Here is a 22,498-nt window from a genome sequence, read left to right on the forward strand (position 1 = left end):
GTAGATACTCTTCCCTCAGTAGGTGGAGCTTAATTCTCCTCCCCTTGAATGTGAGCTGGATTTAGCAACCGGCCTTTGAAGAATAGGATATGGAAAGGGTAAAAAATAGTAACTTGGAAGTGCAGTAATCTGAAAGACAACAGCTTAACCAAGTGATAAAGGTTAACACTAGCAGTAATAAATCATGTTTATACCATCTGCCCGCTGGTGTGACATAATGAGAAAGGCACCTCACCTTCTCATTTGGTATTCTTTCCAAAAATCTATAGGCCCAGTTTAATCACTGAAGGTCATTCCACAAAATACCTGGCCAGTACTCTTCAAAAGTTTCAAGGTCATGAAAAACAAGGCCAGAGTGAGAAGCTCTCACAAATTAGAAGAGACTTAGTGGCATTAGTGGTTAAGAGCTACAGCTGCTAACCAAAAGGCTGGCAGTTTGAATCCACCAAATGCTCCTTGGAAACCCTATGGGGCAGTTGTACTCTGTCCTACAGGGTCTTTATGAGTCGAAGTGACTCGACAGCAATGGGTTTTTTTAAGGAGAAACGATAATTAAATGCAACGTGGTATCCTGGAACAGAAAAGTAACATTAGTAGAAAAACTGTTCAAACCTGAATAAACTCTGTAGTTTGGTTAACAGTATCGTAGCGATGTTAATTTCTTAGTTTTGACAAATTGATAAACATACCACCATTAGGTTAACATTAGGGTTGTTGTTGTTAGGTGCCGATAAGTCAACTGCGACTCATAGCGACCCTATGTACAACAGAACACAACACTGCCTGGTCCTGTGTCATCCTCACAATCCTTATTATGTTTGAGCTCACTGTTGCAGCCACTGTGTCAGTCCATCTCATTGAGGGTCTTCCTCTTCTTCACTGGCCCTCTATTTCACCAACCATGATGTCCTTCTCCAAAGTACCTCAGAGGAAGCTCACCATTCTTGCTTCTAAGGAGCATTCTGGCTGTACTTCTTCCAAGGCAGACTTGTTTGGACTTCTGGCAAACCATGGTATATTCTACATTCTTTTTAAACACCATACTTTAAAGGCATCAATTCTTCAGTCTTCCTCTTTCACTGTCCAGCTTTCACATGCACAGGAGGTCACTGAAAATACCATAGCTTGGGTCAGGCATACCTTAGTCCTCAAAGTGACATTTTTGCTTTTGAACATTTTAAAGAGGTCTTTTGCAGCAAATTTGCCCAATGCAATGCGTCATTTGATTTCCTGACTGCTGCTACCAAGGGTGTTGATTGTGGATCCAAGTAAAATGAAAATTCTTGTGACTTCAATATATTCTCCATTTATCATGATGTTGCACACTGGTCCAGTTGTGAGGATTTTTGTTTTATGTTTAGGTGTAATCCACATTAAAAGCTACAGTCTTCTATCTTCATCAGTAAGTGCTTCAAATCTTCTTCACTTTCAGCAAGCAATGTTGTGTCATCTCGTATCTCACATTGTTAATGAGTCTTCCTTCAATCCTGATGCCCTGTCCTTCTTTATATAGTCCAGCATCTCAGATTATCTCTCAGCATACAGACTGAATAAATATGGTAAAAGTATACAACCCTGACATACACCTTTCCTGACTTTAAATCCCCTTGTTCTCTTCAAATGATTGCCTCTTGGTCTATATACAGGTTCTTCATGAGCACGATTAAGTGTTCTGGAATTCCCATTCTTCACAATGTTTTCCATAATTTGATATGATCCACACAGTCGAATGGCTGTGCATAATCAATAAAACACAGGTAAACATCTTTCTGGTATTCTCTGCTTTCAGCCAAAATCCATCTGACATTACCAATGATATCCCTTGTTCCACGTTCTCTTCTATTTTCGGCTAGAATTTCTGGCAGCTCCCTGTCCACGAACTGCAGCAACCACTTTTGAATGATCTTCAGCAAAATTTTACTTGTGTGTGATATTAATGATATTAATATTAATGATACTGTTCAATAATTTCCTCATTCTGTTGGATCACCTTTCTTTGGAATAGGCACAAATATGGATCTCTTCCAGTTGGTTGGCCAGGTAGCTGTCATCCAAGTTTATTGGCATAGACAAAATGAGCACCTCCAGTGCTGCATCTGTTTGTTGAAACATCTCAATTGGTATTCTGTCAATTCCTGGAGCCTTGTTTTTCGCCAATGCCTTGAGTGCAGCTTGGGCTTCTCTGCTTCAGTACCAACGATCCTTGATAATATGCTATCTCCTGAAATGGTTGAACACTGTCCAATTCCATCCGTTTAGTACAGTGACTCTGTGTATTCCTGCCATCTTCTTTTGATATTTCCTGCGTCATTCAACATTTTGCCTATAGAATCCTTCAATAATGCAACTCGAGGCTTCAATTATTTCTTTTTTAGCTTGAGAAATGCCAAGCGTGTTCTTCCCTTTTGGTTTCCCAGCTCTTTGTTCATTTCATTATAATACTTTACTTATAATACTTATGATTTTACTACAACACTTTACATTAGGGTATGCTGGGTGAAGGGTACACACGAACTCTGTACTACCTTTGACAACTTTTCTGTAAATCTAACATTATTTCAAAATAAAAAATTGAAACAAAAAAGTCCCTTGGTACATAACATAGATGTTTGGAGGTTCCAGACAGAAGAGGATTTCAAGTACTTATACCCCAGAGGCGTTCTTATGCTGAAAAGCCCTTAAGTCAATCTCAATTCCAGACCTGAAATGGCTATGGCAGGGCAATCTTGACTACCACCAAGCTCTACCGTGGTCAACTCCCTGATCCATTTTCATTATAAACTGGACATTATAAAGCAGAGCCAGACAGACTCTCCTTCATCACTACGTTTTTACTTCTTAATTTTGTTTTTGGATGACACGTCTTCAGTATTAGGATGCATGTTTACTAATTGAGTGTGTTTAAATTTTTGGTTCATAATGTGGATTTTGAGAAATATGATCTGGTAATACGAGCCACCAATGAGGTAAGTGGCACTCCGGCGCCACTGATCTGTGGTATGGCAATGTACCAATGAGAGCTAGAAAAGTAATTTATTGTGGGCACTTTTCCGATAGGTTACATAAAGAACCTCTGGTTTTCCAAATATGACACAGAAAAAACAAAACAAACCCATCAGGGCTCCCCGTCTATCACACAGGAAAGTCATAATTATGCTTGCAAGCCTTATCTCACAGAAATAAAGGGAAAAAATTTACAAAACTAACACATCCGGGAAGCATCACCTAATAAAATGCTCAACCTACACAATGGTGAAGCTCCAACTCCATCTGCTGAGTTTCACGCATTTCAAAATGGACCCACCTTGACGCTAAATGCATTAGAACCAGAATAACACCTTACCTCTGACATACGGAGACATAAAAAGTAAACATAAGATACAAACACCTCCTTCTCTGAAGCAGTACTGAGGAAACGTGAAAATAAAAATCTCAAGAACTCTCACTAATATTCCCAAATTCGGAGAGAAGCCAACCGAAGGAGTAGGCAGACAACCTCAGAAAAACTCTCGGAAGTAAACATTCCTATTTGCTACTATAGGAGCTCAGTAAAGGCAACAAGGGCTGAAAGAGCTTGGTTTTTTTTTTTTTTTTTTTAAAGATCTCCAAGCTGTTTGGGAAATGGGAAACAGCCCACATGAGTGAGATACATCTTTGGCTTGATGGAGTGGGACTTGATATAGGACATTTAATGGCATCTGAGAAAAGCATCCAGGTCTCCCAGCAAGGATTGCCTCAGTCGAGCATATGGCTATTCTTGCTACATGTCATACATCTGATGCATGTCACATTTGGACCAAAGGATTAAGAGGTGGTGGGTTTTCTCTACCTTCTCTTCACCTGTCTGCTGGCTGGATCCAGAGGACTGCAAGACCCTACAGAATGGTGGAGTCCTAAGATGAATGGAGTTTGAGTCCTCACTCATCATATGAAAGGCTAAGTGCTGCCCAGCTAAACCTACATTTGACTCCATCAATCAGCTGTGCATATATCTGAAACACTTATTTTAAAAATCCCCAAAACATAATGGCTCCAAACTCGTCCATTTTTTAAAAAATTAACTTCAAAAGGAATTTTCAAGAACCTGAATCTCTTGTGCCTGAGGAATCACTTGAATTTCACTAATTTTTCACTTTATTTATTTTTCTTTTATTAAATCTAAGTTCAGTTGGCAGAGCACCTGGAAGCAGTAGCTGCTAATATTCCAGGAGAAAATCTGAAAAATCTAATGGCAGCCCTAAAAGCTCTGTGGTGTTGTTAGCGGCAGCTGAGTGTACCCCCAACTTATGGCACCACATGCACAATGGAACTAAGTGCTGCCCTGTCCTCGTGATCATACCACTATGATTCACAGGGTTTTCTTTGGCTGATTTTCAGAACATCACCAAGCTTTTCTTTCTAGTCCGTCTTAGTCTGGAAGCTCCGCTGTTCAGTATCATAGCAACATGCAAGAATTCACTGATAGATGGATGGTACAAAGGCTCTATACTGGACATAAAATTGGCTTATTATTTATCAAGCATATCTAACAGCTCATGTGAAACAAAACTGAGCAGATGAAACTTAGGAATCTTGTTATTAATATTTCACAAAAACTTGAAAGAATAATGTAGAAACAGTTGCTCATTTGCATTATCAGTATGTCCTAGAGGTAACAACATCTTGGGATAAAAGCAATCAATGGTTTATCTTCAGCAGAACCTCTCCCAGGAAACTTTTATAACAATAATGTAGGGAAATTTGTGTGTATGTTTTAAAATAACACAGAATTGGCTTCACAACAATTTGCCACAGAACCATTTGTTTTAAATTGGGAAGAAGTGCTGAATATTCAGTAGAAGATATGCTAAAGTGTCATCTGCTACAATGCCAATGTAATTTTAAATATCATATTCATTAATGACTGAAACTTAATGTCTTTGTAAATTAACCCTGCTTAGTGAGCCTGAATACGCTATTCTTATTCACATGAATGTTCGAGATACTAGTTACAGCAACATATGGCATTCCATGCATTAAATACACTAAAATTCTGAGGGAAAGCACAATTTTTAAAGTGCAGGAATCTGTTACCAAGGAAAAAGGAAGGGGGGGGAGGAGGGAATGACAAACATTTTCTCATGCAGTATGAGGTTCCAGATATAACATTCAAAGCATCTTTTAAAAAACAAAGCCATTTTCCTCATTAACATCCTGAAATGTCTAGTTTCTCAAGAAATCTTCCACCCAAAAGTCACCCTTTACAGTAAGCCTGTGAATACCCAGCTTTCTTTAACAAGAACATGAACAATTAACTGCCTTTTCCTTTCCAGAGCAACCAGCTGGTTAACCAACCACAGAGAGAAACCAAGCTTCCCGAGTCACCAGATGTCTTAATTTGGAGCAGCTAGTAGCAATTTTTTTTTTTTTTTAAAGTAGCAATGTGGAATAATCCAATGCTCAAATTGGTACTATATGTTTACTATTTCTTCTTTTTCTAATTCTGAAAGGATGTGTCTAAAAATTAAACCAAATGCTCTCTTCTCTTTAATAACTGAAAAAAAGGGAAAATTAAAAAGAACCACGGCTGCTAACAGAATGTTGGCATCATCAAAGAACTAGCTACTTGAGTATTATGTATGCTATAGTTAGAAATTGATAAGCTGTAACAACATTAAATCTACTCGAAAGTCCTACAGAATTACCCTATTCAATAATTCAAAAGCAATTCTTAAAGGGCTCTGACTCATGGTGACCCTATATGTGCAGAGAACTGTACTCCATAGGGTTTTCAGGTTCTGACCTTTCAGAAGCAGATCACCAGGCCTATCTTCTGAGGTATCTCTGGGTGGATTTGAACCGTCAACCTTTCAGCTAGTAGTTGAGCCCTTAACTACTTGCGCCACCCAGGGAAGGTTTCCAAGGAGCGGCTGGTGGATTCCAACTTCCAATCCTTTGGTTAGCAGCCGAGTTCTTAATCACTGTGCCACCAGGGCAGAAACATGGTTACATTTCCATTACTGGGGATATTTTAGTTGGAAACCCTGGTGGCGCAGTGGTTACGTGCTACGGCTGCTAACCAAAGGGTCAGCAGTTCAAATCTGCCTGGCGCTCCTTGGAAACTCTATGGGTCAGTTCTACTCTGTCCTATAGAGTCACTATGAGTCGGAAACAACTCGATGGCACTGGGTTGCGTTTGGTTTTTTGGTGCCACCAGGGCTCCATTCTATATATATATACTATATACACAGAGAGTAGATATTTCTAAGTCGAATACACAATGTGAAATTTTCCTCTAAAATGCTCCCTAAAACAGTCTGCAAACAGAAAGATGCTTAAATATATTAATAATTCTTTCAATTTCCACCGTCAACCAGTGGCTGAAATTAGATTAACCCAGACCCTGGACAGCTTATAATCATGTTAACATCTCTTACAATAAAGCAATATTTCATAAATATTTACAAATTACCAGGTAGAAACATTTTCTTTTAAATTCTGAGGTAGGTTCACCATTCATTCAAAAAGGAATGTGCTGCAATGGAAACCAAAGAGTGACAAAACTTATAAATATTTGCAGCTTGTATAATACTCATGTCAAGATACAGTAGGACAGACTAGCTCTCTTAACCACTTTGAGCCATATCATGGGAAGATCTGAATCTAGTAAGTTCTAAATTCATTTCCTCTTTTCTGAACACAGTAAAAGATCCTGGTTATCAGAGAAACAACAAACAAAAGACACAATTCTTGAACCGCCCTGCAAAAGCCGGATATTAAGAGAGAAAAAAAGCTTAGACTTCTTTATAGATCTGATATGAAGGATAACAAGGACTGAAATGAATGTACTATCAATTGTAACTTTACTAAACTTACGAGTTAAACTTAAGCTATCAAACTAATATTTGCCTTCCTTGCCTTTGGCATTGATTACTACTGCCATCTAGCAGCAGGTCCAAAAATTAAAGGAAGACAAAAAATCATTCAGGACATAACTCCAAAGTCTCCAACTCGAAAGATGCTTTAACATATTAATAATTATTTCAATTACCACTCTTAGCCATAACAACAGAGACCGAACTGAATTTTTCTTAGCTCTTTACCTCTCTTCCCCAGGCAATGCAAACCATTACCTCTACGTGAACACCTGGGTTTTATCCTCAACCCTGACCTCGGTTCCAATTCTATAATTCTAATGTCTGCCTACACCCCTACCCCTGGCTGTGACACCAAAACTTCAAATTAAACTCACATACACCTTTATCACCTACTTCTGTTAACTGTGCAATCTTTTCAGTTATCTAGGTTCAAAATCTCAGAATTATCTTTGATTATGGAAGGGATAAACATTACCTGGCTAATAAATCCTACCTTGAAAAGAGCTCTTCACACCTATCTCCTCAGTGCTTGCCCTGCCACCATCCGCCTTCGGTGTCTAAATATCTCTCATCTGCAACTGCAATAATGTCCTAGGTGCCGGCCACACAACAGGGCAGGAAACACTTGATTTAACCACAAGTGGCTCCTGGACAAAGATGACAAGAACAGGACAAATTCTTGCACTCCATAAAAAGAAACATTTTAAGAAAGAGTTTTGTTCTTAGAAAACTAATTTCACATTGCACACACACACAAAAAAAAACAAAATTCAGCATGACACTAAATGGGAAATAAAAACAAATACACGATTTTTCACAAACATTTCTTAAGTATACAAAACTAAATAATTAATAAAAAAGGTGTCATACATTCTTCTGTTGTTTCTGCATGGGCGTAGATGATAAATCAAAGTTTGAACAAGTGAATTACATAATGGATTTCATAGCAATACCAAACTCATCGATATTCTAATAGGTAAAATGTGTTACTTTAGTTGATAAAACATTTTTTTTCCTATAACAGAACTACACAAAGGGTTGCTACTCTTGCTAAGACTCCATATCCTATCCTTGAGTTATCCAGATCCTACTCATGCTTCAAGATCCCTCTGAAATTCTACCAGTACTACAAAATCTTTAATCCAGCCTAAAGTGAGTTTCTAGGTCCTTAGGTGGAGCAAATGGTTCACATCCGACTTACCACCTTAAAGGCACCCAGCAGTCAAAGGGGTTTTTTGGTTTAAAGTAAGTTTCTACTTCCTCTGAATGTCAAAGTATTGCCTGTATTGCTCAATTAGCAATATTTATATACTAAATACAATGCTGTTACATTTGTTATTTATCTGTTATGTTAGTTTTACATACTTCTGTTTCTCCCCACTATACACTTCTTAAGAATAGGGGCCTTGTTTTCTGATTCTTTAATATCACTCCTCTACCAGCCTAGTGCTAACTCCACAGGCTGCCCAAGTAAATTCTACTTCCTGTGGGAGGAGCGTAACCATACAGAAACACACAAAATACACCCAGCGGAGGAAGGCAAGGAGGCAAAGATATGGAACTACACATATATGCAAAACGATGACAGTCTAAACAGGAAAAGACTGAAATCTCAGAAAATAAAACAAAAATCCTCCCAACAATGCCAGCCTTGGAGGCAGCTGTTCCTTTTCCAGAGAAAGCAAGGCTCCTAAATAAGAAATAAATCTTGAGTAATGACAATACCAATAAAACATCCACAATCACAGCTTGGAGAGGGTTAATTCTCCCCAACCTCCTAAGTCACAGGATGCACCCAAAAGCGTAGCTGAAGCTAAGGGAAGGGTTAAGGTTTGGGAACATTATCTTACAACCAGTCTTACGTGGTGCCCCCTATTCAGAAAGGACTCAATAAATACCTGCTTGTTTGACTGTAATTGAACAGCTACTCCTATAAATCCAAATTTTGGAATTAAATGATACATTCAAAATGCTATTCTCTCACAAAATATAAGAGCAAACCATCTCACAATTCCAGAATACTGCAATAATTACTATGTGCTTTGCTTACATGATATAAACTTGGTTTGATGCCCCTAAAAAAGAAAAAACAAAGTGATTCTATTTACTGAAGATTTAAAAAAAAGCAAATGATTCACAAATTGTATTCTGCCTATTTTTAGAGTGGCTCAGGGGATTTGTGTGATTCTCAAACTCCTTTCTTAGTTCCTAAAAAAAACCTTTGAGTCTATAAGCTCAGGGGAAAAGAAGAAAGTTCAGAGAATAAAAAGTATTCATAAAAATAACTCAGTACTGCATTAAACACAAATAATAGGCTAAAAAAAAATTTTTTTTTCTAATAGAATCACACGAGGAAAAAAAAAACAACCCATATAAAAAAATTAGCTTCAATACCTATCCTTCTTTCTTGTTTTTTGAAAATAGATGCCCGCCACGCTTACTAACAACTTTGGGGGTGAGCAGTACACAACTGGAGGATCCATGAAGAAAGGGAAGGGCTCTAACAGAATCAGAGCCAAGATAGAAATACTCTGACAGTAGCCAAGAACTGGAAACACAATGGGAAATGAAGGAACCTATCTCTGGGCTGGGCCTAGTCAATATGAGTGAGTTGAAGAGCTGCTGCAGTACAAAGGGCAGCAGTGTTTTGTGGGAAAAGATCTGCATGAGGAGTCAAGGGGCTTACTCTTTTACCTTCCATAAATCACAGATCTCATCTGAACCTTGGTTTCCCCATATTACCACCAGAATTTACTGGCTGTTTTGTGTGCACCAATGACTCAACAGTAATTACGATGTGCTGAACTCTCGTTATATGCCAGGCACTATTCTAAGTGCTTTATATGTATTATATCACATTTAACCTTCTGGGTAGCCCTATGAGATACTTACTTCCCCCATTTTATAAATAAAGAAAGTACCGTGTAGAAAGGGTAGGAGATTTGCCAGAAGTCACCTGGCTCACAAACTGCAGAGCAGCGACTAGAATACAGTCTGATTCTAGAGCCCACACTTTTAAATGCTTCTTACACTGCTTCTCAAGTAATATAAATGAGGCATTGGTGGTTCAGGGGTAGAATTCTCACCCTCATGCAGAGACCTGGATTCAATTCTTGTCCAACGCACCTCATGCTCAGCCATCATCTGTCTATCACTGGAGGCTTAAGTGTTGCTATGATGCTGAACGGGTTTCAGCAGAGCTTCCAGACTAAGACTAGGAAGGAAGGCCTAGCAATCTTCCAAAAATCGGCCAATGAAAACCCGATTGATCGAATTGGTGTATGTTTTGCTGTGTATATACTCAACAACAAAATTAAAAAAAAAAAATTAAACAAGACAAAAAACCCAATGGATCGCAATGGTCCGATCTGCAACCAATCATGGGGACAGCACAGTATTTCCTTCTGTTGTACATGGGGTCACCATGAGTTGGGAGCTGACTCAAGGGTAGCTAACAAGTGATAAGGGGCCTATTTTACAAAGCATTTTGAATGGCTGTTCAAATGTAAGGTGGTGTTATTAGAATTCTTATTTGCACTAACTGAAATTAATCATCATAATTAAACAGTCAAGCAACCTACAGTTAAAATATTTAAAGCATACACATGTGGAACGCCTTGATACTAATAAGAGTGCTTTGTTTTTGACATAATGGTGATAACAATGATGTGAAATTCAATGCAAATTATGGTTGCCTGGGGCAAATGTGCAAATTTCCAAGCATTTAGAGGTTTAAATACTTCAAATAATACCAGTTTAAGATGTAATAAATTAAAAATGTAAGCCATTGCCGGCTGCTTTTTTCTAACCACTATTTCACACTAACGATGAATATTTCATACTGTTGAAAGATACCGAATAAAATCAGTGAGGAAGGATTTTAATAGTCTTTGTCAGGCATTATTTTAAGCACTTTATAAATATTCACTCATTTAATCCTCATAACAATCCTATGAAGTAGCTTCTGTTATTATCCTATTTCACTGATGGGGAACCGTAGCACAAAAAGGTTACAAATAAACAGCCCAAAACTACACAGGAGCAGGATTCAATCCAGGCAGTTTGGTTTAAGAATCTATGATCTCAACCTGTAGCTCTGTTACAAAATAAAGAATGAATAAATTAAAAAAAAAAATTTTTTTTAAGCCAGTAAGTAAACCCTAAGAGTATGGGCCCCGGACACTCTTTTCACAGTACTGAAGTCACTCCTCAGAGTCACCTTTCAGCCAAAGACCAGACAGGCCCACAAAACAAAAATGAGACTAAAGGGGCACACCAGCCCAGGGCAAGGACAAGAAGCCAGGAGGGGACAGGAACACCGGTAATGGGGAACCCAAGGTTGAGAAGGGGAGAGTGTTAACATGTTGGGTTGGCAAGCAATGTCACAAAACAATACGTGTATTAATTGTAAACTTTGTAAACCTTCATCTAAAGTACAATTAAAAAAAAAAAAGCCAATAAGAAGTAATAATGATCAGGAAGAATGTCCACAAAGACAGTAACACAGCCATCACTTATCTCAGTATATACATACCACTAAAGAACATATAAAACAAATAACTAATACAATAACCCATTAAGACCCATTGCCATCAAGTAGATTTTGACTCAGAGCAACCCTGTAGGTCAGAGTAGAACTGCCCCTTAGGGTTTCCAAAGCTGTAAATCTTTATGGAAGCAGACTGCCACATCTTTCTCCCACAAAACAGCTGGTGGGTTCGAACTGCCAACCTTTCAGTTAACAGTTGAACGCTTAATCACTGTGCTACCAGGGCTCCTACTAACATAATAGACTAATTATCAGTAAAATATTTTTAATTCTAAGTGGCATACCAAGCTTATTACTTCTCAGAAGAAAAGGTTTCTTTTAATTTTCATATGAAATAGTAGTGTTAGGAAAGCAAAATGAAATTTGGAGGCATATTAAGTCAAAAGACTATAGAATTATCATCATCTTTTAGTCCAGTCGACTTAGGAAGAGGCGAAAATTACACCAGGGCTCTAAAAAAAAAATCACAAGAACGAGGGGAATTCACAACAGACAATACTAAACTGGAATCCTTTTAAAGTACAATGGATACTTGATACAACCTTACATTTTGTTTATAAACAAATTTCATATTTTACAAAGGATGACAGTATTTATCATTTCATCTGATTCTCACAACTATGTGAGTTAAGTAGGACAGGTTCTAATATTCTTAATTTACAAGTAATGAAGCTAAAATTCAGAAAAGTTAAATATTTTGCAAGGTCTAGATACATCTGACTCCAAGTGCTCCTTCTAACACACCATGCTGCCAAGAATTTTATGCTTTATACTTTTCAAGTTGTTGCATAACGAATACTACTTAGCCAAGAAAATTTGGACAATAATACACTAGAACACGTAATGGAGTTTTATGATCTTTAAAATGTTAACAGTGTGATGGTTAAGATTGTGTCAACTTGGCTGGCTCACGATTCTTAGTGCTTGTATGTGATCACCCACATGACGGGATCTGCTGTGAGCGGCCAATCACTTAAATGGGAGTTTCCTTGGGCATGTGGTCTGCATCTGAATATAAGTCGCCGTTCTGGCTTTTGCCTGCTCTGGATCCTGCAGCTGGCTCCTGTTCATCTGACCTCCAGTTCTTGGGACTTGAGCTAACAGCTTACCTGCCGATCTTGGGATTCATCAATCTCCACAGCCTGTGAGCAAGAGCCCTGCTTTCTGACCTGCTGATCTTGAGTTCACCAGCCCCTGTGGCTAAGTGAATCAGGAGAAGCCTCTACTCTGATCCATGGACTTGGGATGTTCTAGCCTCTACAATCGTGAGCTCTTTCCTTGATATGAATCTCTCTCTCTACATATTTATATGCTTTACTGGTTTTGCTTCTCTAGAGAACCCAGCCTAAGACACAGAAGACACAGAGCTTTGCTAAAAATCATATTATCATGTGATGTCCAATTTATCTAGCTGGAATCATGAAGAACCAAGTCAACTCTGCCAAAATGAACTTGGAACACAAGAAAAATCTGCATTTAAAGCTAAGTGAATCCAGTTTTAAATGCCTAAACATAAAATAACGTGGCCCTACTAACCAAAAGGTCAGCAGTTCAAATCCACCAGCCACTCCTTCTACTCTGTCCTATAGGGTCACTATCAGTCGGAATCGACTCAACGGCAATGGGCTTGGATTTGGCCATAACAGTAATATTTTCAAACAGTTTTAAAAAATTATTTCTAACAACTATTTACCTCAATCGCTGGTTTATTCTAAAGCAAAGAGCCAACCTGCTAGATCAAATGATTACACTTGATGGTTGAGAAACTGGGGAAAGTTGCTGTTGGTTGCCTTCAAGTTGACTCTGACTCATGGCAACCCCATCTGTGCAGAGTAGAACTGCTGCATAGAGTTTTCAAGGATGTGACCTTCTGGAAGCAGATCACCTGTCTTCTGAGGTGCCTCTGGGTAGGTATGAACCACCAACCTTCTGGTTAGTAGTCCAGCACTTAACCATTTGAGTTACTCAGGGACTACTCAGTCTCTCAGAAATGTTTGCTTCCCCGAGATTATCTGCTTCTAAGATAGTTTTACAACCATTCTGCAGAATAAAACACATGGCAATCTGCTCCCATAAAGATTACAGCCTAGGAACCCTATGGGGAAGTTCTACTCTGTCACATGGGGTCATAATGACTCAGAATTGACTCAATGGCACACAAAATAGTGTTTAAAACATGCTCATGCCTCTATATTTACTTCACCCAGATTATCAGCCAACCAAAAAACAAAGAGCTGATGAACCAAATGAGAACACTAAACAAATAAGTCAAAGAGCTTAGGTGTGGATTGCTGGGGAGAAATACATTAAAAAAAAAAAAAAAAACAGTTACGTAATTAGATAATCAAGAACCTCCCTTGGGGGGAAAAAAAAACCGTACTTCACATGCATAAAAATTCTGTGGCCTATAAACTGCATACTATACTCTCACATCCCAAAGTTAGGCTCCAGAGCACCCACGCTGGACTTGCAAAGATGTCCCCAAATCAGTTTCACAATCGCTCATTTTGAGTATGTAAAAGCACCAGAATGAAGAAGCTGAAAAAGAATTTCTTTGGGAAAAGTTGTTGGAGCAATGTGGAATTTTTTTTCCTTGTCTCTGCTTCACCATGCATGACCTAGTAAGAGAAGGCTTGACCTGATCTCCTGAAGACTGCTGATACAAGCCTAGAAAAGTCTACGAGACCATGGGCTGGTTACCTGCTCACAGAAAGAGGAGAAACAAACACACTGAATTGTTACTGGCCTTTATACTCAAACTTTATCAGGGCAAAAGATGTGAGGCTTTTTCCTGTGGATCTGATAATAGCAGAGGTCTGGAGACAGCTTAAAAAGGACTATCCAACAGGGCTGCCTAGAGAGGCATCAGGATGCCAATTGATAGTGTACGGGCTAAAGAAACTAAAGGCTAAGTGCAAGCTGTAAGCAGCCAGCTAAAGGCACCTTCCATTGTATCATCCTTTGTGGCAGAGATTGCTAGCTCATCAGCAGATCACTAACTGGGCACATGACTAAGTGTGGCTATATGACAGAGTTCTGGACAAAGGATTCTGAGAAAAAGTGATGTATGTCACCTCCAGGCCTGGTCCATAAAAATCTCTCACATGTGATTCCCCTAGTTCTTTCTCCTTCTAACTTCATGCAAAGAGCAGAGAGGACTTTACTGAATAACTAGTATATACTGAATGCTTACTTGTTGCTGGGTTCTTTTTCATAAGTTATCTTACTCCGAGCTACCCATATTGAATGGTAACAAACCCAATCCAATAGATCCCATCTCCTGGGAATTATGAATTCCAGCTACCAAGACAATAGAGAGCAAGAGATGACTGACTTCAGAATCTGAAGATCTGACAAAACACCAAAGTCATCAGAGCTACTGTCTTCTTGCTGGAGGGATAGAGTGGATCAGTGAGGCAGTTCTTGTATCCTCAATGATCAGAGACCATCGATCCATTTCTCCATTAAGCCTACTGCACATTCTAGTCTTGGGAGCAATGGGACCCAGTCATTTGGTTGCCTAAATGGTTTCCTTATAATGAACCTCCATTACATTAGGTCATGCTTCTCAAACTGGTGAACACATACCTGTAACTACAGTAAACAGGGAATTATAAGAAGCCACAGAATAAACAGTTTATCTCCCTGAAACAGTAATGTCATGATGTGGTAAATAATTTCAAACATTATCAACCATGAACATGTTATAAAGCTGAATGCGAAAGTCAGGTGAATCTTTAAGACAGAGGAGAATTCAAATAAATTTTACTCTTCTGAGGGGTTGATTTGCAGGCTGTGTTAATTCAGGGTGTGTCCAGATATCACAGCAATATACATTTACCTATGCTGTTGATATTTCAGTGGAAAAGGTGAGGAGGCATCAATTTAAGGCAACTTGAAAGGGTTTTCCAGAGCAATCTGAAAAAGTTTAAGCAACCAGTAATTTAATGTGAATTTTTTTCTCTTAGAGCTCCTCCTAGACTTTAAACTGCAGTAGGGTGAGACCTATTTTACCTTCTGAATAATGGCTCCCTCCCAAAGATATACAGATCCTAATCCCTGGAACCTGTGGTTATTTCCTTATATGGCAAAAGAGAATTTACAGACGTAGTTAAATTTAGGATCTTGAGATGGTGGGGTTGTTCTGTATTATCCTGGTGGGCCCTAAGCGTAATCACAAGTGTCCTCGTAAGAGGAAGGCAAAGGGAGACTTGACTGGAGGAGAAGGTGATGATGGAAGCAGAGATTAGAGTGATATGCTTCAAAGGTTAAGGGAAGAGCCACAAGCCAAGGAATACAGGTAGCCACCAGAGGTCAAAAGGTTCTCCTCAGAACCTTCAGAAGGGACCGGGCCTGCCAACTGATTTTAGACCCCTGACCTCCAGAACCATAAGAGAGTAAATCTGTGTTGCTTTAAGCCACTAAACTTGTGGTAATTTGTTATAGAAGCCATAAACCAAAAAAATAAAAATACACCTGTTGCCATTGAGTCAATTTCAACTCATAGCAACCCTACAGGACAGAGCGGAACTGCCCCATAGGGTTTCCAGGGAGCAGCTGATGGATTCAAACTGCCGACCTTTTTTGGTCAGCAGCTCAAGCTCTTAACCACTGCGCCACAAGGGCTCCATTAGGAAAAAACCTTCAATAATTTAGCACAGTGATTTACACAATAAACCAAAAAATATGTTACAAAATATTGGCCTTAAAATATTGAGACTGCCTCAATATGAAGAGCATTCCAGTTCAGAAATGTAGAGATTCTACTGTTTTCAACTATGATCTTTGCTATCAAGTAAATGAAAATATATACATAAAGCACTAAAAATGTAGTTCTTCAACGCATTATAAGCAAAAAGCAGAAAAGCAATATCTTTAGTTCTATTTGTAGCCGATAACAGAAGTTGCAGAAAAAGTAGTCATGATTTTAGGTTAAAACAAAGATAAGTCAATAATTACATGGATAACAAGGTGAAAGAAAATAGCTCAGAAAAGCTGATCTACTTTTGCTTTGTTACCTACAGCAGTCCAAAGAACACAATCCAGACAAGTAACACTTCTGCCCTCAGAGGAAATGCTGTCCTGAACGATGAGCAAGCAGATAAATGGTCCACATAGGCTGAAAAGGTATTTCACCTTTAAGTGGCACAAGGCTGCTAACCAAAGAGGTTGGCAGTTTGAATCCACCAGGTGCTCCCTGAAAACCACATGGGGCAGTTCTACTCTGTCCTATAGGGTCACTATGAGTTGGAATCGACTCAATAGCAATGGGTTCGGTTTTCTTTTTTTTTAAGGCTGCATGTAAAACCAGTTGACCAATTGACAGGCCCCATGTGTTGTTCCATTAGGGTTTTCAAGGCTGTGATCTCTTGGAATCAAATCGCCAGGCCTTTCTTAATACGGTACTCTGGGTGGATGCGAAGTGCCAATCCTTTGGTTAGTAGTTGAGTGCTTAACTGTGCCACCCAGGGACTCCAGGCTGCATGTTAGCCTCTGTTTTATTCTGTGCACTAGGTTCAAACGACAGTCTAGGAATGACTGCCAAAGGAAAAGATCTGAATACTAGGAAGTCATATGTAGTCAACATTTGTAATTTATAGTTTATATCTACTATTTTTTTTATCTCATTTGAGCCTCACAACTCTAGGAAGTAGACATGTCTTGTATTGATTTCTGCAGCTGAAGGAGCTGACTTGCGTGGTCAAAGGTTGGGAAACAGCTCCTACTTGGGTGCTTTTCTACTAGATGACTTTACTTAGATAACAAAGTAAATCCGTTAATTCACTCCCAGGTACACTGTATTAACTTTTAAACTAATTTCAATGTAGGAAGGAAAAGAGGAGCAACATTTTGGAAGTAATACCATCTTTTAATTTCATATCCATGGAGACCGAATGCCAAAGTTGTCAGAGACACATTTTGCAACAGAATAATACGGTAGGATAAGAAGATAAGGACAAGCAATTTAATATGTCCAAGCCTGTTTCTTCCCGTGAAAATGATAACAGTACTTACCACTTTTAGATTGCTGTGTGGATTAAATGAGTTAATAAGCCTAAGTGCTTAACTGAGTACCTGGTATACTAGTGCTATACTACATGACATCTATTGCCCAGTGAATATTTGCTTTGTGACCTCGAAAAACACCAAACCCTGGTAGTGGGTAAGGAAGGAGTGGCAGTGCCAGCGGGAGAACGTGTCCTGAGTACCTTTCCCAGAACACTTGGCGAAGAGGACTTCGCTCCTTCTGTACAGTAACCTACGGGAAGTGCTGGCGGCCGGGTGGGCGCCACCAATCTCACCCGTAGAAGGCCCTGCGGGGCGGGGACAGAGCGGGTTTATCATAGGAGTTCCTTGTGGTCCGAGCCCGAGCCATAAGCCCGCGTGGTTTCCTCCTCCCAGCACGTCCCCAACTCCCTCCGCACCCCTGGCGCTAGAGATTCAGCGACTCAAGCTCTCAAGACTCGCCTAACACTCTTGCCTTCCGTCTAGAGAGCTGCCCATCCAGGGGATCCCATCCCGCCCAGCCATGCGACAGGTACCTTAACAGCGAGCCCACGACTGGCGCGGGCGACAGCGTGAGTTCAGCCGCGGCTCCAAACGGATGTCCGGAACTCCGCCCTCTACCTCTCTGATTGGGTAAACGAGCAAAGCGCAATGAAGACGATTTGGTCAGCAGCCCAGAGGCGGGCCAAAACCAAGAGGAAGCGAATGAGGCGGGGCGTGGAGGCGCGAAGTAGTGGCCTGTGTCGCGAGCTCCCGATTGGACGAAAACAGGACGTCTGCGCCTGCGTAGACGCACCTTGCGTGCAGCGCCGCACAGCGTCGCCTCTTACGTTACGTTGTCGGAAGTTTCCGCTACCCGTTTAGTTGGGATGAAGTTTAGGCTTGCCAGCTCTGTGGCCAATAAAGGGAAAAAATTAAGCGGGTCCCGCCTCTTCTCGTGCAATAGAATCCTTAGTGAATAGTAGAGGAAGTGGATTTCTTTCAGCATTTACACGCTAGAGTTCCCACCTAGCCAAACTCGGGTAGAAAGAAAAGTGACTAGGAAACCTCTGACTGCGGATGAAAAAATATCTGATAGTTTAGATTCGGGCCCTGGAACACCCACATCTGATCTGAAAGCCTAAGGAAGACCTGCTCTTTGATACGAATGTGGTCTTTCTAATCCTTATTGGTGTGGCTTAGGTGATGTCTGGCTGTGTCATTGGCTGAAAATGTTATCAATATGAAGACGACGCTGCCTCGGCCACAGGGAACTCTGGGGTTTGTAGTCCTACAGCTCTGACCGTGGTTACTGCTGAGTTCTCATTAGTAACACTCGCCGATATTTGCTGAGGTTTTTGCTGTGTTTCGTTGTTTTTTACCCTCTCATTTATCAGCAAAGGCATTTAAAGGCAGAGGTACTTCAGAAAACTGGAACGATTTCATGTATGTTTATAAAAGATAAATGTTAGAGTAGTACTCTACGACTCCATCGGGCAGTCCTGTTCGATGTTCGTAATTACCTCACTAAGTGGATGATAGAGTTTTTCTTTTGTAAGATTTTTGTTATGAGCAAAAATAGTCTTTGATTGTCATAGTATAGCGTCCGAGAATATGTGAAAAGTACCGTAAGTTTAGCAGTTGTGTATACTTCTATTATGTAGCAACTGGTTACATAAATAAAATGTGGATATGAAATGCAGAACTGGCTGCTGTCTTGACAAAAGTACGGCTGTAATTAAAATGTCAAACGTGACCAACATCAGCAGGTACACAAATGATGTATTATTAAAGATTGCCTTATAAAGTCCTTTTTCAGCTTTTGTTGAATCATTATTTAGTTTAGGGCAGAGTTTCCTAAAACCTTTCTAAAATAGGATTTATCGAATCGTAAATTCTTTTCACTTCTGTGAGCTCATTTAGGGCTATCTTTTTTTTTCCCCCATCATTTTTGTGTCTAGCAAAAGTAGAAATCAATCTATAAACACCAAAAACTTTTCCCAAGTATACTTTTCACTTTTAACAAATTGTACATTTTTCCTATTTAACATATGATACAGACTCCTTCATTTGTGTAAGATAAAACATGATTTATGATGTATAATCTGTTTCTAGATTGAAAATTAAGTACTACATTTTATAGGATTAATAGGATTAAGGCTAAGCAAAAACTGCTTTCATGACCTGATGCTTGAAAGTATTACATTTTTACTCAAAAAATCTAAATATTTTTATAATTTTTTGTCATGTTTCTAAATAATAAAATTTCAGGCTGTTATTTGTGAATAAAATATTGTAGATTTAGCTCCTTTCTATTCTCAGTAAGAGCCAAGTTGGATATGTGTTGTTGTTGAGTGCCCTCTAGTCAATTCTGACTCAAACCAAACAAGATCTACTGCCACCAAGTTCATTCTGACTCACAGCCACCCTATAGGACAGAGTAGAAATACCCCAGAGGGTTTCCAAGGCTGTAATCTTTACCGGAGCAGATTAAAGGGTCTTTTCTCCCACAGACAGGCTGGTGGGTTTGAACTGCTGAGTGGGTATATGGGGTTGAACTACATGTGTTACTGTTTGTTTTATAAACCAAAAAAACCCGTTGCCCTCAAGTCGATTCCAACTCATGGTGACCCTGTAGGACAGAGTAGAACTGCCCCATAAGGTTTCCAAAGAGTGGCTGGTGGATTCGAACTGCTGACCTTTTAGTTAGCAGCCTGAGCTCTTAACCACTGTACTACCAGGCCTCCCATTTATCACTAAAGGCAACAATTCTTTTTCTACTGTGAAGACAATTTTAAGAAATAGTCTTAAATTGCAATACAAAGTATTTAAGTACTATTTAAGAAACTATTTACATTAAAAATGGCACATATGTATTTTCATATATACCGACACACTCTCGCATACATATACACACACAAAATATTTTTGTTTTCTATTATTAAGGTATACCATAAAGTCCAAACTGTACATAATACTTGCAAGCACTCAAACTCAATCACTGTATCAGTCAGAGTCTAACCAGAAAAATAGAGCCAGCAGGACATATGCATTAAGGGAATTATTGCAAGAAATTTACTTCTGCAATTGTGGAGAATGGCTAGGTAAGTCCCAAATCTGTAGGGCAGACTGTCAGGAAAGGCCCACTGGAACTCTGGGGCATGAGTTGAAGCTGTGGTATAGGCAGAATTTCATCATCCAGGAAACCTCAGTTCTGCCATTTGGCCTCTCAACTGATTGAGTCAGGCCCACCCAAAAGATTTAGGTTAATTTTCTTAAAGTTCACTGTTGATGAACATTAATCACATCTACAAAATACCTTCACAGCAACGCTTAGATTAATATTTGAGTAACTGGTGACTATAGCCTAGCCAAGCTTACACATAAAACTGACCGCAATCGCCTATGTACAACTTTAGATTGTTCATTTGAGATGGAGGTTTGTAAATCATTCCAGAGAACCATGTTTGATATTTTGTATTTATTGGAGTGAGTTAGTAAAAGCATACAAGATGTACAAACCAATCCTATTTTCCCCTCTCTAGAAAAATACATCAAAAATGAACAGTCCTAGCCTCAAACTCCATTTCAGCCTGCCTCTGTAACTCCCTGCCTAATTTGGCTGGTTAGTCCTAGAGACCTATATGAAGCCTCTGGCTTCGGTCCTAAGCACCACACATGTCTCTACTATGTAAGGAATACTTCCTGGCAGGCTACCAACTCCGGAACTTCTGAAAATGTCAGCAAAACTGCTTTTGAAACCAGAAGGTGGTGGTGGTGAGAACATCCTGTGACAAGTTTATACCAGTCATCATACCAAACTGGTTTGGTTGGCAGTGTTTTAACACCTTCACTTTTAAGATGAATTTTAGAATTAGCCTTTTAGTTCAGGCATACAAAGTTGGGGAAGACGCAGGGCTAGTACTGAAACTCATAAACATGTCAAAAACACCACCTGTCTCCAGAAAATCTTTTCACAGAACTGCTCAAAAGTGGTGAATTCACTGATATAAGTATTATGTTCTCTTCCTGCCACTTTGAAGTTAAAAGAATGAACAAATAGTACAACAGCTAGACTAAAAGGAGTTGAGAAAAGAAGAAGAAGGCCAGAGTGTTTGGCAAATTAAATAACCAGACTCTGAATCTTCTATTTAATATGAATTACAACCATAGTTTATTTTAAACAGAGAAACATGGTTAGGGCCAAAAGGAGCAGTTTAGGATCTTAATAATTGCTACAAAAACAAATTAGCTTCTTTCTTAAATCACATACGAGAATGCCTGTTTGCCCATGCACATCAAGTTTGTTTAGGGCAAATGCAAGAAGATTGACTCTAGATATACATAAATGGAAGAGCTGAAAGAGTTACTGAATTGTGGAGGTGAATGCCACTGCACACTTACACCCTCTTTTTTTTTTTTTCTCCTCTCCTTATACCTATTTCGTCCTAATTCCACTTTTTAAGTTACTGTCTTAGCCTGAGCTCTCTAGAGGAGCAAAACTAGTGACGCGTATATAAATATATAGAGAGAAATTTACTTTAAGGAAACAACTCATGCAGTTGTGGGAGCTGGGAGGTCCCAAATCCGTGGGCTAGGTGACAGGCTGGAGGCTTCTGGTGGTTCACAGAGTTGTGGAGCTTGTCAAATTCTGCAGGCTTAAGTCCCAAGAACCAGAGATCAGGTGACAAGAAGAGAGAAGGTTGGAGAAAAACAGGGAGCCTTGCCACGCCCCCAAGGAAACTGCTCTTTCAACTAATTGGCTACTCACATCAGCTCACAAAATGGAAGGTGATTTACCTAGTGTCTGCCAAACCACTGAGAATCATAGCCTAGCCAAGTTGACACATAAAGTGAACCATTGCAATTACTTTTTTTTTTGTAGACTCCACTAATCACCCTCTACTTTAAGAACATGCTTCGATTGTCTTTTCTTAGTAGCTCTTTGTGACACCTGTGACCTCTGTGTAGTCTAGTATGCCTCATTCTTCTATGGTAAAGAAGTTGCCACCAACACGGGATAGTTCAGCTTGAATCACTCTTAAGCATGCTCTCTGGGATCCCTCCTCCAATCAGCTTGCTGGCCCTGTAGTTCTGCATGGTTGAG

General features: G+C 39.5%; 1 protein-coding gene across 3 annotated transcripts in view; it reads right to left on the reverse strand.

Moving 5' to 3' along the window:
• Positions 1–21,073, reverse strand: part of WDR89 (WD repeat domain 89) — a 44,966-nt gene extending 23,893 nt beyond the window's left edge. The window contains exons 1-2 of one of the 3 annotated variants that reach the window (XM_023546238.2): positions 17,949–21,073; positions 7,351–7,504 (exon numbers count right to left, since the gene is read on the reverse strand). The gene's annotated coding sequence lies outside the window, so the exon portion shown is untranslated. Of the gene's footprint in view, positions 1–7,350; positions 13,728–17,948 lie in introns of those variants that run through there. The other 2 variants (XM_023546236.2, XM_003408699.4) reach the window with 2 other exon arrangements.
• Positions 21,074–22,498: the final 1,425 nt, after the last annotated feature.

Source organism: Loxodonta africana, chromosome 10 (assembly GCF_030014295.1).
Source record: "Loxodonta africana isolate mLoxAfr1 chromosome 10, mLoxAfr1.hap2, whole genome shotgun sequence".
Taxonomy (NCBI): Eukaryota; Metazoa; Chordata; class Mammalia; order Proboscidea; family Elephantidae; genus Loxodonta; species Loxodonta africana.